The sequence below is a fragment of the Hemiscyllium ocellatum genome, unplaced genomic scaffold (genome assembly GCF_020745735.1).
Source record: "Hemiscyllium ocellatum isolate sHemOce1 unplaced genomic scaffold, sHemOce1.pat.X.cur. scaffold_325_pat_ctg1, whole genome shotgun sequence".
Classification (NCBI taxonomy): domain Eukaryota; kingdom Metazoa; phylum Chordata; class Chondrichthyes; order Orectolobiformes; family Hemiscylliidae; genus Hemiscyllium; species Hemiscyllium ocellatum.
In genome coordinates, this window is record NW_026868359.1 from 38117 (window position 1) to 56270 (window position 18154).

At 44.4% G+C, this 18154-nt stretch overlaps 1 long non-coding RNA gene across 2 annotated transcripts in view; it reads right to left on the minus strand.

The window, feature by feature from the left end:
• Positions 1 to 16223, minus strand: part of LOC132813121 (uncharacterized) — a 44252-nt gene extending 28029 nt beyond the window's left edge. For both annotated transcript variants that reach the window (XR_009643944.1, XR_009643945.1), the window contains exons 1-2: positions 16181 to 16223; positions 11866 to 12000 (exon numbers count right to left, since the gene is read on the minus strand). This is a non-coding gene — a long non-coding RNA (uncharacterized LOC132813121). The remainder of the gene's footprint in view (positions 1 to 11865; positions 12001 to 16180) is intronic.
• Positions 16224 to 18154: the final 1931 nt, after the last annotated feature.

Consider the following 18154-nt stretch of genomic DNA (forward strand, 5'->3'; position numbering starts at 1 on the left):
GTTGCACGGATATGGAGGAAGCTGTAGACCGAATAAACTTAGAAGGAGAGGTAATTTTATGCACTGGAAGGTATGTCAGAGAGAGTGAGTGGTGTGCATGTTGCAAAACACTACAGGGATAAGGAAGCTTGTAGAGACTGGAGGAGAGAGTCATAGAGAGGCTTGTGAGAGACCAGCTTCACTTATGAGCATAGGATGTGCTAGAGTAAGCAGAATCTTTTGCAGATATAAACGACGATACAATGGCCACAAAGCAGTCACACCTATACATAGGTATATAGGAACTGAAGGACTTAAAGAGGTTACACAGACTGGGAGTGTTGTATGCAGTGGAGGAGATTAAACTGATAGGGACGGTTTTAGAGATTCAACAATGTTAGGAAATAATGAGAGTTGCAATGGTGATAGCGGGTTTCAACAATTCAGAGGATATAGATCTGAAGGAGCTTTGTCAGTTAGTGATGGTACAGTAGAGGGAATTGTAGTGGCTTCCGTTTCATAAGCAATCCATAAGCACTTAAAACAGCCTGTTTGACATGTGCATTATCTCTCGACCATTCATCAGACAGCACTGCAAATACTTCACTGCCTCCGCCTACCAGCTTAGACTGAACTAGCATTACCCAGAAGACCTTGGGCCACTCTATCTGTCTGTGCAATTTTTCAAATGAAATACAGAGTTCCTTGACAGTAGAGTCACAGGAAGTCACTTGGTATGCATTCCTTTACTGGTCAGAGTATTGAATACAGGAGTTGGGAGGTGATGTTGCGGCCGTACAGGACAGTGGTCAGGCAACTTTTGGCATACTGCATGCAACTCTGTTCTACTTCCAATCAGAAGAATGCTGTGAAAATTGAAAGGTTTCAGAAAAGATTTACAAGGATGTAGCCAGGGTTGAGCTATAGGGAGAGTTGAACAGCTGATGGTTGTTTTCCCTGGAGAGTCGGAGGCTGAGGGGTGACCTTATAGGGGTTTATAAAATCAAGAGGGACATGGATAGGGTAAATAGACAAAGTATTTCCCCTGGGGTGTGCGAGTCCAGAATTGTAGGGCAAGGTTTAGGGTGAGAGGAGAAAGATATAAAAGAGAACTAAGGGGCAACTTTTTCACGCAGAGGATAGTACACGTATGGAATGAGCTGCCAGAGTAAGTGGTGGAGGCTAGTACAATTGCAACATTTAAAAGGCACCTGGATGGGTGTATGAATAGGAAGGGTTTAGAGGGAGATGGGCCGGGTGTTAGCAGGTGGGATTACATTGGGTTGGGATATCTGATCTGCAGGATGAGACCGTGAATGGGTTGTGGAACCTGGATGATGTTATGATTTGAACAACAGGTAACTTTTGATTGGATCTTTCAGCCAATCTTACAGATGGTACAATTGCAACATTTAAGAAACGTTTGGATGGATATGTGAGTAGAAATAGTTTGGAGGGATATAGGCCAGGTACTGGCAGGTGGGACTAGACTGGGTTGGAAAATCCTGTTGGCATGGATGCGCTTGACTGAAGGGTCTGTTTCCATGCTGTACGTCTCTATAACTGTAAGATCGGCTGAATGCTCCATTCAAAAATTACCTGTGGTTCAAATCATAATACCCTCCAGGTTCCAAAACCCATCCTCGGTCACATCCTGAGGTTCTATGAATCCCCCAACCTCCTGCAGGTCCCAAGTCCCTTCCTACATTTGTACCACCCTCCAGGTTCTGCAGCCCTTCATACCTCGTAACATGGCCCAGACTCTCCAACTCCTCCTTTGTATGCAATGTTCCGCAGAAGGGCATTGGAGAATGGTGGGGGTTAGAGAGATATGGAGGGACATCAGGATTTTGCAGACATTAGGAATGTAAGGACCTGAGGAGGTTTCACGGTTTATGAGTGTTGTAGGGACTGGAGCAACTTACAAAGGTAGGGATAGTTTGAGATTGGAGGATTCTGAAGAAAACCTTTATGTGGTTAAAGGCAGAATTCTTAGCAGCGTGCAGGTACAAAGGGATCCTGTGTCCTTCAGGACACCACCCAAGTTGACAGGGTGTTAAGAAGGCGGATGGTGGGTTGGCTTTCATTAGCAGGGGGATTGAGTTTAAGAGATGCGAGATTTTGCTGCAGTTCTACAGAACCCCAGCTAGACCACACTTGGAATATTGTGAACAGTTCTGTTCGCTTCATTATAGGAAGGATGTGGAAGCTTTAAAGACGGTGCAGAGGAGATTGAGCAGGCTACTGTCTGGACTGGAGGGCATGCCCATAGAAGGTAGGTTGTAGAAGCTGGGGCTTTTCTGATCAGAGTGAAGAAGGAAGAATGGTGACATGATAGAGGTGTACAAGGGAATGAGAGGCATAGATGGAGTGGATAACCAGAGACTGTTTCCCATGGAGAAATGGCTATCACAAGGGGACATAAGTTTAAGGTAATTGGCGGAGTATTTAGCTTAGCTATCAGAGGGATACGGGCCAGGTGCTGGCAGGTATGGGTTGGGATATCCTGTCGGCATGGACAGGACTGGTATGTTATTACACAGAGTGTGATGGGTGCATGGAATGGATTGCCAGCCGTGGTAGTAAATTGCAGACACATTACAGACATCTAAGCAACTCTTGGATAGGCACATCAGTGACAGTAAAATGTCAGGTATGTAGGTTCGCTTCGTCTTCAGAGTAGGATAAAAGGTCAGCACAATATTGAGGGCTGAATGGCTTGTACCGGAATGTGCTATTCCTTGTTCTAAATAGCAAGGGTTATGATGGCAGCAAGAGGTTCCGGGAAGTGGGAGAGGATGTGATCTGAATGAAGTGACACAAATAGGAGGCGTTGCTAAGGTTGTATGGGGTAACAGAGACAGCAATGGTCTGATCTGGAGCAGATGACCAGACTGGGAGGTGCTTTCACAGGGAGGGAGGAGCACAGAGCCACAGGAGGTTACAGAGATGTGGAGAGCTGGCGGGCCTACAGGAGTTCATGGAGATGGGGAGGTTGGGAGGAATGGAGCAGTTTACAGGGATAAGGATAGTGGTAGGATGGGGTGTTTTACACAAACAGGAACGTTTCAGGTGAATGGAGCTGAGTACAGAGGTAAAGTGGGTTGTACAGATTGGAAAAACAAATAGACATATGGAGGGTAGTCGTGACTGAAGATGTTTATAGATACAGGAAGGCTTAGGTTCTGCCACTTATTTAGATAAAGAGGGTGTGGAATCAGACAGATTCTCCAAGTGACAAAGACAGCAATTTTGGTTGGAGACAGTTTCACAGATTAGGGAGCATTAGTAACCTCCTCCAGTTTGGTCAAAGTGGGAAGGGTTGTAGGGGAGGGTTAGGTTTACACGTGTAAGAGCTGGAGAAGATTATGGAAATGAGTAGATGGATGGAGACACTGGAGGAGCTTCCATTGACAGGGTGGGTGCTGGCAATGAAAAGATATCACATAGATAGTGGGTTTTGTAGGAACTGGATTGAAAGGGTCACAGGCATTGGAATGGCTTCTGCAGACTGGGAGTATTACAGGGACTGAGAGGATTGTAGGGTCTCCACAGATTGATCATGTCTTTAAGAATAGAAGAGTTTATGTAGATATGGAAAGCTTAAACCCAATGCATGCAGTCGTCATTTCAAGACCAGACCCTTATTATCCCTCACCAGCCAAGGATCCCTAACCCTGCCAGCTTTTCCCTTTATGCCAATGGGGCAGACTGGTCCTGGATTCTTGAGATCACACTTTGAAAAGCCTCCCATTTGCCAGTTGTTCCTTTTACTTCAAACAGACTCACCCAATCGACTGGAATCATAATATGGAGGTGCTGGTGTTGGACTGGGGATGTACAAAGTTAAAAATCACCCAACACTCGGTTCCAGTCCAACCGGTTTATTTGAAAGCACTAGCTTTCAGAGCACTGCTCCTTCATCAGGTGGTTGTGAAGCACAATCCTAAGGCACAGAATTTATAGCAACAGGATGGCAGGGTCATGGAATATAATATCAAACAAATTTAGTTGAAGCCTTTCATCTGTTACGGTGATCACCAGCGCTTCCAAAGCGAGTTGGATTATAACTGGGCATTGTGCAATTTTAAATTCACAGCATTGACGCTGGCCAGATCCTGCAGAATGGTCCCAAACCTGGCCCTGTTCCAGTTTTCCTCTTCAATCTGGGGACCTGCTGATCCTTCTCCATAACTATGTTAAAAAGAAGACAGTTGTGGGCACTGGACCCAAAGTGCTCTCCGAATGACACTTCAGTCACTTGCCCGACCTCGTTTTCTGATGTGGGGGAGGTCCAGTGTTGCACCTGCCTGAGTAGAGTAGGGCCCTCTGCATATTGGTTTAGGAACCTTTCTTGGACATATTTGAAAAATTGCACTCTGTCCAGATCTTTTATCCTCTAGGTGGCCCAGTCAATACAAGGAATATTAAAATATCCAGCCTGTACTTCTCTATTATTCCTATAGTTATCTGCAATCTCTACACACATCTGCTCCACTGGTACCTGTTGGGTCTACAACAGTCTACAATACAGTCCCAACAAAGTGACCACCCCTCTTCTTCTTTCTAACTTCTAACCATGTGGATTTTAAAGGAGTATATGTTTTGAAAATTGGAATTAACATTCCATAAATAAGTATTGGTAAATATCCAAACACTTGACCTTCAGGGAAAGACAACAGTTCACTCTCACGTGGTCTGCACGACATACCCACAGCAAAGTGATTGCCTCTCAATGACCCTGTGAGATGGGCGAGCCAGCTGCTTAGCTCAAAGGCAGCAAGGGACGGGCAATAAAGGCTGGTCAGCCAGAGACACCCGCCTCCCAGACCTGATTTAAAAAAAAAATCCATTCAGATTGGTCCCAGCACAGTTCCAGTGGAACAATGTCCTGGCCAATCACGTCGGTAGGTTTATGGACAGGACTTTAAACTAACAGAGAGGATACAGTGACAGGCTTCATGTGAAAGATGTTTTCCAAATCCAAAGAGGAAACGTGAAGCATCAGAGTAGCGTGGGAATGTGACCGAAGACAACAGAAAGGAACAGGATGGGACAAAGTTTAACTAAAACTGTAGATCAACAAAACCATTTGTGACAGGAAATTGTGGGAAAGAGTAAATTATGTTTTTTATTAATGGACAAAGTCCCTGCAACAAGGTAGATGGATTTGTGACACAGAGATAAAAGAGATTTTGACACCAGAGAGATGTGGTTACAGGGTGAACAAAAGGTGTAACATAAATATTCAATGTTTCACAACCTTGCGGAAATTCAGGCAAAATGGGTAACACTAACAATAATGGGTAAGAAAGGCATTACAGAGAAAACATTTTGCATCAGATCATGAAGTAGAGTCAGTATGAATGTAAGTTCTGGCTACTACTTGCCAAGGACACAAGGAGCAGAACAGTTTTAGCCACCGAACAGCATTTCATTGCTCATCACTGCATTAAACAGGAACTCATTGGAATTTTTAATACAGGCATGGTGATCATTTAGTGAAATGTCAATATTCGCAAAGTCTGGGACAATCACACTGACAACAGTGATATTGGAAGAGGAGTTCAGAGAATTGTTTTTCAGTGTTTCATAGAATAACACATTGTGCAACTGGGTAGGGATGTTACTGTCTCAGAGCGACTGTTGTGTGTTAAAACTTAGTGAATGAGTTAAGTCACCTGGAGTGATCCTCTGGGAAATTGTGATAAAGTGCATTTTAAAGAAATATAAAGTTTTAAAGTGAAACACAGAAAGGACAAGCTACAACTAGAAAAAAATAGCCTATTACTTGGTTTTGATTGGAGAACTGAACAAGGTAAACAGGCTGAGCAGACTGAAGTATGGGTGTCTGGAAATGAACAGTGGAAAACATTTGAAGGAACAGTGTAAAACACTCAACAAAAGGACATTTGACTGAAACAGACAAAAACTCAGCAAGAAATCCTCACCGGCCCCTCATGCAGGACAAAATGGATCACATCAGATTATGAAGCTGAGAAGATCACCAAAAAGTACTTAAAATCCTGAAGTGAGAGAGAGTTTTAGAGTAAGTTTTAAAGGGATTGCAATGGGTCTGCTAGAAGGAGGGGGGCAATGGGAAGGGGAATCATTGCCAAGGTTTATTGACACGTTAGGAACAGGGAGAGATGAAGGTGCTGGAGGTGGTGAAAGAGTTACAGAGAGTGGTCAGGGCCTGAACGGTGTTACAAAGCCTATACGAATTGCTGCAGCGGGAGGGGTTTGCAGAGTTAGGAAGGGACATCTGTATTTTTATTTATTCATTCATGGGATGTGGGTGTCACTGCCTGGACCAGCATTCTTTGACCCCACTGCTAATTACCCAGAGATTGTTGGGCCCCTGGTGGATATATATAATACTTTGCTGGACACAGGTGAAGTGCTGAATGACTGGAGGATCGCTAATGTGGTTCCTTTGTTCAGGAAGGGCAGTAGGGACAGGCCAGGTAATTACAGAGCAGATAGTCTGACAGCAGGGGGAGGGAAATTAATGGAATAAATTGTGAAGATGAATGGACACTTGCAAAGGTAAGGATCAACTTGGTTTAGTCATCACGGATTTGGCAGAGGAAGGTACTGTCTGAGGAATTCAGTTCAGTTTGTTTTTTAAATGGTGCTGAAGTATATTGATGAGGGCCGTGCAGATGATGTGGTTTACATGGACTTGACTAAGTCCTTAAACAAGATCCAACGTGAAAGGCTGGTCCAAATGGACTGGGTTCCAAGGCAGGTTGGCAAATTGGATGCAAAATTGGTGTATACAATACTTTCACCAGCGGGTATACCACAGGGATCTGTGCAAGAACCATTGAACATTAATAACTCGGATATGAAAGCAGAAGGTATCATTAGTAGGTTTGCAGATGATATGAAAGGTGAGGGTGTTATCCACAGTGAGGGGGATGGTCTCCGTCTGCTGTTCGATGTCGATCAGATGATAATCTAAGCAGAGTTTAGTTCTGATTGAAGTGAGGTAATAGTCTGTGGGAGGTACGATAAGCGAAGGACAGACATAATGAATGGTAGGACCTTGCGGAGTACTGAGGAATACAGGGATCTTGGTGGACAAGTCCATAGATCCCTGAAGGTGTCAGCACAGGGAGACAGGGTGGGAAAGGCACCTCAACTGGGAGCGGGAGAGGGACCCACATCCTGCTGGGGTGAATTGCTAGAGCTGCTGGAGAGGATATAACCTAGTCTGGCAGGGTGTTGGACCTTAAATAGACGTAAGGCCAGAAAGAAGATTGATGCTGGTACATGAGTTAAAGACAGCAATTTCAGCAGACAAGGCAGGCAACAACATAGCAGCGAATTGGGGAAAAATGATGATTAAACTGCATTTATTTCAATACAAGGGGCCTGACAGCTAAGGAAGATGAGCTCAAGGCATGGATTGGAATATGGGACTGGGATATTATAGTTATTACAGAAACACAGCTGAGGGAGGGGCAGGACTGGCAGTTCATTGTTTCAAGGTAGAGATGCTACAGGAAGGGGAGACAAGAGAGGAGGTGTGGTGGTGGGTTTTGATTCCATGAATCATCACAGCAGGATTTAGTTCTTTGAGAAGGTGACTAAGGAAGTGGATGAGGATAAAGCAGTAGATGTTGTGTATATGGATTTTAGTAAGGCGTTCGATAAGGTTCCCCATGGTAGGCTAATGCTAAAACTTCGGAGGTATGGCATTGAGGATACATTAGAGGTTTGGATTAGGAATTGGCTGGCTGGAAGGAGACAGAGGGTAGTAGTTGATGGATTATGTTCATCTTGGAGCGCAGTTACTAGCGGTGTACCACAAGGATCTGTTTTGGGACCATTGCTTTTTGTTATCTTTATAAATGATCTAGAGGAAGGACTTGAAAGCTGGGTAAGCAAGTTTGCGGATGACACAAAAGTCGGTGGAGTTGTGGATAGTGAGGAAGGAAGTGGTAGGTTACAGCGGGATATAGATAAGTTGCAGAGCTGGGCGGAAATGTGGCAAATGGAATTCAATGTAGCTAAGTGCGAAGTCGTTCACTTTGGTCAGAATAACAAGATGATGGATTACTGGGCTAATGGTAGGCTACTTGGTAGTGTGGATGAGCAGAGGGATCTTGGTGTCTATGTACACAGATCTCTGAAAGTTGCCACCCAGTTAAATAGTGCTGTGAGGAAGGCATATGGTGTACTGGGCTTTATTGGCAGAGGAATTGAGTTCCGGAGTCCTGAGGTCATGTTGCAGTTGTATAAGACTCTGGTGAGGCCTCATCTGGAGTATTGTGTGCAGTTTTGGTCGCCATACTATAGGAAGGATGTGGAAGCTTTAGAACGAGTGCAGAGGAGGTTTACCAGGATGTTGCCTGGAATGGTAGGAAAATCTTATGAGGAAAGGCTGAGGCACTTGGGGCTGTTCTCATTGGAGAAGAGAAGGTTTAGGGGAGATCTGATAGAAGTGTATAAGATGATTAGGGGTTTAGAAAGGGTAGATACTAAGAACCTTTTACCGCTAATGGAGTCAGGTGTTACTAGGGGACATAGCTTTAAATTAAGGGGTGGTAGGTATAGGACAGATGTTAGGGGTAGATTCTTCACACAGCGGGTTGTGAGTTCATGGAATGCCCTGCCCGTATCAGTGGTGAACTCTCCTACTTTATGGTCATTTAAGCGGGCATTGGATAGGCATTTGGAAGTTATTGGGCTAGTATAGGTTAGGTAGGATTCGGTCGGCGCAACATCGAGGGCCGAAGGGCCTGTACTGCGCTGTATCCTTCTATGTTCTATGTTCTATGTTCTATGATTTAGAGAGGATATTCCTGTGGGATCGCCCAGTGAAGCTATGTTAGTGGAACTGAGAAATAAGAATGGGTCATCACGTTGATACGATCTGACTGCTGACCCCAAATAATCCGTGGCAGACTGAGGAACAAATGTATCGGGACATCTTAAATATCAACCATAATAATGGGGCTGTTTTGGTAGGGTTATTGAACTTTCCAAACCTAGACTGGGACTGCCAGTGTTCAGCGTTTGCAAGGGAGGAATTTGGTAAGTGTGTTCCAGAAAACTCCCAATCAATATGTCAATGGTATGAAAAGAGAAAGGGGCAGAACCTGACCTCCCCTTGGAATCAAGGTAGGGAAAGGGTCTGAGATGTGAGTGGGCAAGCATTTTGCCAAAGTGACCACAGTTCTAGTAGTTTGAAAACAGCTTTGGAAAAGTACAAGCCTGGTCCACAAGTGCAAGTTATAAAATGGAGCCAGACCAATCTTGATCGTATTAGCCAGGAACTTTCAAAATGTGATTGGGGAAGGGAATTATTTACAGGGAAAGGGAAGTTTGGCAAGTGAGAATATTTTTAAAGTGGGATAAACTAATCGATTAGCGCCAGCATTTTCCTGTTTGTGTGCAGCTCAATGCTGACAGCATTCGGAAACACTGGCTGTCTGTTGAGGGTCTGGTCAAGGAAAAGGGGGCACATGTCAGGTATAGCCAGCTGGATCAAGGGAATCCCTGAGGATATACAGGGGCTGTAGGAATACACTTTGAGTAGAAAACAGGAATGGAGAAAGGCTCAATGAAATAGCCTCAGCAGAGAAGGAATGGGGAATCCAAAAGTGATTGTATCAGTATATTAAGAGTGCATAAGGAACTCGGGACAAAATAGTATCCATTAAAGATCAATGAGGTCATCGATGTGTGGAACTGCAGGATATTTGCTAAGATCCTAAACAATTTTTTCACTCCAGAACTTTCTGTGAACAAAGACTGGGGAACTCAGGGAATAAGAGCAATACATTAGACCACAATTGGGAGTCCTCTGCAATTCAGGTCTCCCTGCTACAGGAAGGGTGTTGTGAAACTAGAAAGTGCTCAGAAAAGATAAACAAGATACTGCCCGGGTTGTTGCTGAATAAGCTGGGGTTACTGTCACTGGAGAATCGGAGACTGAGGGATGACCTTACAGAGGTTTATAAGAACATGAGCGGCATTGAGATTGCACAGACATTTGTGAGGCCTGTTCTGCAATACTCTGTGCAGGGCTCTGGTCGCCGAGTTATAGGGAGGATCTGATTAAGCTGCAGGGAGTTCAGAAGTGATTTACCAGGATATTGCTGGGTATGGAAGGATCGGGTTCTGAAAAATGGCTGGATAGGCTGAGTCTTTTTCACTGGAGCCTGGAGGTTGAGACATTATACTATAAAGGTTTATGAAAAAAAATGAGGTATATAGATCAATTTAATGGTCGTTGCCTTTTCCTCAGGATGGGGGACTCTCAGGAGTAGGGACCACATTTTTAAGGTTAGAGGAGAGAGCTGTTCAAAAAAAAGATATGGGGCAATTTGCTACAGCGAGGGTGGTTTGAGTGTGGAATGAACTTGCTGAGAAAGGGGTTGATGCGGGTACAATTACAACATTTAAAAGATATTTGGATAATCAGGTGAATAGGAAATGGTTGGAGTAATATGGACCAGCAACAGGCAGCTGGGAAGAGTTGAGTTTTAGATGATGGTGGGTATCAGCTGAAGGGTCAGTTTCCATGCTGTTTTGCTTTATGACAAGAATATGGTTTTATTCCATTATTGAAGGAAGGATCAGGGCTGGGTCCACTGATGTGCATCATCTATATAAATGATTTGGTTGAAAATATAGGAGTGATTGTGCGAAAGTTTGTTGATGATCAAATTAATGGTGTAGTGGGCAGTAAATACGGTTATCAAAGGGGATCTTGACCAACTGGGCCAGTGGACCAAGGAATGAAAGATGGAGTTTAATTCAGCTGTTGGATTTTGTAAAGACAAACCATAGAGGACTAATATAGTTAATAGAAGGGCTCTGGCCAGGGTTGTCGAACAGAGAGAGAGAGAGAGAGAGAGAGAGAAAGAGAGAGACCAGGGGTGCAAGTTTCATTGTTCCTCGGAAGTGGCATACCAGGTGGACAGGGTGGGGAAAGCGGCATTTGGCACATTTGCCGTCATTGGCTAGCACTTTGTTACATACGTTGGAGATATTTGTAACATTGTCGTCAATATTTCCCTTGGGCTGAGGAATCCACGGGGTGACCCTAAGAATGGTGAATAACCAAGGGTAGGTGAGTCCAAAACTAGAGGGTATAAACAGTAGGTGACAGCGCAAGGATTTAAAGAGGGAGCTGAGGGGGAACGTTATCCACAGAGGATGGTGCATAGACGGAATAGGCTGCCTCAGGCACATGGGAGAAACGTGAACAATTACAGCATGGAACAGACATCTGGGAGGTACATGGAGAGGAGAAGGTTTGAAGAGATAAGGGCCAAATGCAGGCAAATGAGACTCATTCAGTTTAGGTAACATGGGCAGTATTGAGGAGTAGGACCACAGGTTCTGTTTCCGTGCTGTATCACTCTGTATCCAGTTAAAGAGGATTAGTGTACCAAAATAAGGCATGTTGTAGACACTGAAGCAAGTTACAGCGATAGGGATGGTAGTCTGGAATGCAGTACGTCTCAACTATGTGGAGGGACTATCGGGAATGGAGCAGGTTACAGGGACAACTACTGTGCACAAGCCATGCCACAGATACAGTGTTACAGATTTGTGAGTCTTAGTACAGTGTTGGCGGGAGAACACAGAACAGAAAGATCCCAGGCAGCATTCCCAACCTCTTGTCGGAGGCCTACTCTCCCCTCTGTTCTACTGATGCTCACTAAGACATCACAGGACTGGATTGATAACTATGAACTCCCGATGTGTCTCAGTGCAACTAAAGTTAAAGTAGACGTGGTGATTGAGCATGGGGTGTGTCTATACTGTGCTCCCCATCCAGCACTGCATCTATATTATGTATTGCTGGCCAATGTTTGCAGCCCTCCCATTGCTCTCTGCTCTGTGCACTGTGAGTGATCTTACCTCACTGCAGGATTTATTAAAGGCTCCAGATCTCCCTGCCCTTTGTCTCCCTGGCTGACCAACCATCTTCAATGAGGTGATGGATGAGACGCACAGCAGTTGGGAAGTCTATTGAGTCAGGAACTTCCCGAGTACCTACAGGAGACAAAGAAATGGACAGAATGGGAAATTAGACTGATTCAGTGAGGGTTATACATGGAGAATGGAAATGAGCCCCACAGATATCTGGGAAATCCCAAGCTCCACCCCTGGCCTGTGCTGTTGCGTCTCTCTGGAGTGGAGAATTCTGTTGGCCCAGGATCTGGAGTAGCTGCAAGAGTGAGAGACACTGACAGAGGCAGCAATTAGACCCACACAGTGAGGGATACCACATGGACAGATACTGAGTGATATCACCGGAGTTCTGGAAGGCTTCAGGATCACACAGTCATGTTGGAAGAATGGGTTTAGCTTCATGTATCAGTGTTCAGGGATGAGCAACCAGTGAGCAGGTGAAGTGATGGCCTAGTAACATAATTGTTAACGCATTTGTACAAAACCTCAGCTAATGTTCAGGGGAGGCAGGTTTGAATCCCATCATAAGATATGGTGGAATTTAAAATCAATAATTTTAAAAATAGCAATTAACAATCCATAAACAAATATGAAACCATTGCTGATGTACAAAAATCATAATCCCTTAGATTAGATTCCCTCCAGTGTGGAAACAGGCCTTTCGACCCAACCAGTCCACGCCATCCCTCCAAAGAGTAACCCACTAATACCCATCTCCCTCGACCTAATACACCTAACATTATGGGCAATTTAGCATGGCCAATTCGCCTGACCTGCACGGCTTTGGACTGTGAGAGGAAACCGGAGCATCCGGAGGCAATTCACGCAGACACAGGGAGAATGTGCAAACTCCGCACAGTCGCCCAGGGCTGGAATCGAACCTGGGACCCTGGTGCTGTGAGGAAGGAGTGCTAATCACTGAGCCATCCCGTGGCGCCCACTTGTCCTTTCGACAACGAGATCTGATCATCCTGACGTGGTCTGCACGACATCCCCACAGCAAAGTGTTTGCCTCTCAATTACTCTCTGAAATGGTCGAGCAAGCTATTCAGTTCATGGGCAGCTCGGGATAGGCAATAAAGGCTGGTCAGCCAGAGACACCCACATCCCATACCTGATTTATATAAAAAATCCAAGAGGATGGTCCCCCTGGAACCGTGGTGGGACCAGTGTCCTGGCCAATCATGTCGGTAGGTTTATGGACAGGGCTTTAAACTGACAGAGAGGAGGCAGGGACAGGGTTCAGGTGAAAGGAGCTTTCCAAATACAAAGAGAAAAGGTGAAGCATCGGAACAGCATGGGGATGTGGCTGAAGGCAACAGAAAGGAACAGGATGGGACAGAGTTTAACTAAAACTGTACATCAGTGAGTAGGTTTGTGATAAGAAATTTTGGGAAAGAGTAAATTATGGTTTTGTTTGAATGGACGAAGTCTAATCAACAAGGCAGATGGATTTGTGACACAGAGATAAAAGAGATTTAGACACCAGAGAGATGTGGTTACAGGGTGAACAAAAGGTGACATAAATATTCAATGGATCACAACCTTGTGGAAACTCAGGCAAAGTGGGTAACGCTAACAATAATTGAGAACAAAGGCATTACAGAGAAAGCATTTGGCCACAGATCATGAAGTAGAGTCAGTCTGAATGGAAATTCTGGCTACTACTTGCCAAGGACACACGCAGCAGAGCAGTTTTAGCCACCAAACAGCATTTCCTTGCTCATCACTGCATTAAATAGGAACTCATTGGAATTTTTTAACAAACACATTGTGATAATTTTGGGAAACATCAATATTCACAAAATGTGTGACAGTCACACCGACAACAGTGATATTGGAAATGGAGTTCAGATAATTAGTTTTCACTGTTTCTTAGAATAACACATTGTGCAACTGGCTAGGGACATAACTATCTCAGAGTGACCATTGTGTGATGAAACTTAGTGAATGAGTAATGTCACCGGGAGAGATCCTCAGGGAAATTGTGATAAAGTGCAGTTTAAAGAAATATAAAGTTTTAAAGTGAGTCACAGAAAGGACCAACTACAACTAGAAACAAAAATTACCAATAACATGAGTTTGAGAGAAGAACTGACCAAGGTAAATAGGCTAAACAGACTGAAATATGTGCCTGTAAATGAGCAGTGGAAAACATTTGAAAGAGCAGTGTAAAACACTCAACAAAAGGTCATTCCCTTGAAACAGACAAATCCTCAGCAAGAAATTCCCATCGGTCCCTCACTCAAGTAAAAAGGATCATATTAGATTATCAGGCTTAGAGGATCACCAATAAGTATTTAAAATCCTGAAGTGAGAGAATGTTTTAGGAGTTAGTTTTAAAGGGATTGCAAAGGGTCTGCTCGCAGGAGGAGGTCAGATGGAAGACGGAATAATTGTCAAGGTTTTATGTCACAAAAGGAACCGGGAGAGCTGAATGTGCTGGAGGTGGTGAGAGTGTTACACAGAGTGGTCAGGGTCTGAACGGTGTTACAAAGCCAGTACAGATTGCTGCAGCGGGAGGGGTTTGCAGAGGTAGGGAGGGACATAGGTATTTTTATTTATTCATTCATGGGATGAGGATGTCACTGATTGGACAAACATTCTTTGCCCCACTGCTAATTACCCAGAGTATAGCACAGAGTCAGCCATATTGCTGTGGGTCTGGTGTCCCGTGCAGGCCAGACCAGGTTAGAATGTCAGATGTTCTTCTCTAAAGGACGTAAGTGAACCAGATGTGTACTTCCTACTGGTCAACAATGCTTTTATGTACAGCCACAACATGACATCCCAACTCCTACTCTCAATGCTCTGCCCAAAGAAGGTAACCATCCCAAAGGCCTGCTCCACCAACCTGTCTACCTGTGACACCACTTACAAAGAACAGTCTACCTGCATCCCTGGGTCTCTGACTGACAACACTACTCAGGGCCCGAACATTAGCAGTACAAGTCCCACCCTGGTTTGTTTCACCAAAATGGATCACTTCACATTTATCGAGTTAAACTCCATCTGCTATTCTTCAGCCCACCGTCCCAGCAGTACTGTTCATCCTGTTGTATCTTGGATAAATTTCTTCACTATCCATATTATCAATTTCAGTGTCACTCAAAAAAACGTACTTACCACAAAACCGATATTCCCATTCAAACCATTTATCCAAATGACAAACAACAGGGGACCCACTTCACCGCTAGTCACATGTCTCCAGTCAGAAAAACAACATGCCTCCCATTGCCCTCTGTCTCCCACCATCAAGCCCAATTTTGTATCCAGTTGACTAGCTCCTCCTGAATAGCATATCATTTTACATTGATCTGAGCTTATCACCTAGTTTACCAAACAGAACACAGAACACAGAACAGTTCAGCCCAAGACCTTTCGGCCATGATGTCATGCCCATCTTTGACCCAACTGTAAGATCAAACTAACTTACATAACCTTCATTCTACTATCATCCATGTGCCTATTCAAGAGTCTGTTAAAATATCCCGTTCTACCCACCCACCACTCTCTGTGTAAAGGACCTACATCTGAAATCTCCCCTTACCCATCCTCCAATCGCCTTACAATCATGCCCCCTGGTACCATGTATGCCATGGGATAAAGAGGTCTCTCACTGTTCACTCTCTCTTTGCCTCACACCACCTTGTTCACTTCTACCAAATCACACCACACTCTTCTTCACTCCAATGAGAAAAGCCTTAGCTCCCTCGACCTTTCTTCATAAGACATGCCCTCCAGTACAGGCAGCATTCTGGTAAATCTCCTCTTTACCCTCTCTCAAGCATCCACATCTTTCCTGTAATGAAGGGATCAAAACTGAACACAATATTCTAATTGGGATCTAAACAGGGCTGTATAGAGCTGCAGCATAACCTCATGGCTATAAAACTCAATCCTCCAGCTAATGAAAGCCAATGCAACATATTCTTTCTTAACAACACTATCAGCTTGGTGGCAAATTTGATGGATCTCTGGTCATGAAATCCAAGATCCATCTGTTGCTCCACACTATCCAGTATTCTGCCTTTATCCCTGTATTCTGCATTCAAGTCTCACCTTCCAAAATGCATCACTTCACACTTTTCCAGATTTGACTTTATCTGCCACTTCTCAGCCCAGCTCTACATCCTGTCAATGTCCCATTGCAACCTCTAGCAGACATCCACACTATTCACCACTCCACCAACCTTCGTCTCATTGGCAAACTTACTAACCCACTCTTCCACTCTCAAATCCAAGTCATTCATAAACTCACCAAGAGCAGAGGTCCTGTAACCTCTCCGTGCAGAAAACCACTGGTCAACGAGCTCCAGGCTGAATGCTTTCCATCTGGCATCACCCTCTGTCTTCTATGGGCCAGGAATTCTGTATCCAGACAGACAGGTTTCCATGTATCCCATGCTCTGTACTTTCTCAATGAGCCGTAAATGGGTTTTGTCACATTCTCAAAGGATTCAATAAAATTTGTGAGTCATGACCTGTCCCTAACAAAGCCATGATGACTTTCTCTAATCAAACTATGGTTTTCCAAGGAATCATAAATCCTGTATCTCAGAGTCTTCAATAATTTGGACATCACAGACAGAAGACTGACAGGTCTGTGATTCGCAGGATTATCTCTATTCCCTTTCTTGAACAACGCATGGCTGATTCACCTAACCTGCACATCTTTGGGCTGTGTGTGGAAACCGGAGCACGCGGAGGAAACCCACGCAGACATGGAGAGAATGTGCAAACTCCACACAGACAGTCACCTGACGCTGGAATTGTGATCGCGCCCCTAGTGCTGTGAGGCAGCAGTGCTAACCACTGAGCCACCGTGCTGCCCCATGTAACTCTCTAGAGCCCTCCTACTGATCCTTGGTTCCTCAACCTTAAGTCAGCTTCCTTCTTCCTCTTGACTAGATGTTCTACATCCCTTGGAACCTTGTCAAATGCTTTGCTGAAGTCCATGTACACAATGCTTGACTGCTCTGCCTTCATCTATCTCTTGACTCGAAGAGTCAATCCAGTTTGTGAAACACGGTTTCCCACTCACAAAGCCATGCTGAATATTTCGAATCAGCCCTTGCCTTTCCAAATATATGGAGCTCCTTTCTTTCAGAATCTCCTCCAACAACTTACCCAGCACTGGCTCACTGGGCTGTGATTTCCTGGCTTTTCCCTGCAGCCCTTAAGTGATGGAGTAACATTAGCCACACTCCACTCTTCCGGTAACTCATTGTGTCTGTTGATAATATAAATATCTCTGTTAGGGACAATGCAATCTCTTCCCTAGCTTCCCATGAATATTCAGGCATAGACCCAATGAGCTACTGAGGATTAATTAACCTTTAATTGTTTTAAGATTCCAGCACTTTCTCTTCTCTGGAGAGGATTCTTTCCAAGACATCGCTATTTATTTCCCCAAGTTCCCGAGATTCCATGTCTTCCTCCACAGTAAATTCTGACATCACTATTTTGTATAATATCTCAACCACCTCCAGTTATGGTGCCCTATTCTCTCCCAAGTTACTCTTTAGCCCTTATTGAAACTTGTATAAAGGTTTCTGAAAATTCAAATAAATCGTATCTTCGGTACAGCCACTCCTACACCTGTATCTATCCTGCCATCTATGCTCACACCAATAAAAATACAATCCTACAGGCTCAAAGCAACATTCTCTTTTTATTAAAAGTGTTTCTAAGGGTCCAGTTATTGTTCACTGACATATCCTTTCAAACACATTCCAGCTCCCGACCTACTATCAGGCCAACACTGTTTGGTTTCAGACTGGCAGCAGAAAGGGTTATGGGAGTTCGTGTTTAACAATCTGAAAAAGGGAGCTTACAGGTTCAACAGGTAATAGATGTTTTGGAAATAAGGAGGGTCATGGGGACTGAAGGGACATTATGGAGATAGGGAGTGATGTGGGGACTGTATGAGATTATGGACATAGAGAGTGCAGTGGTGACTGAAGAACATCATGGAGATAGGGAGTGATGTGGGGCCTGAAAGAGAACAAAGAGGTCGGAGGGCTGTTGGGCCTGAAGAAGGTTGCATAGATCAGGAGGATCATGGGAATTGAAGGAGGTTACTCTGAATGGGAGGGTCGTTGGGTCAGGATGAGATTATGGAGTTAGGGAGGTTTGTGGGGAAGGATTCAGGTTACATTGATAGGAAGAGTCATGGGGACTGAAGAGTTTATGGAGATAGGGAGGACTGTGGGGACTGAAGGAGGTTATATAG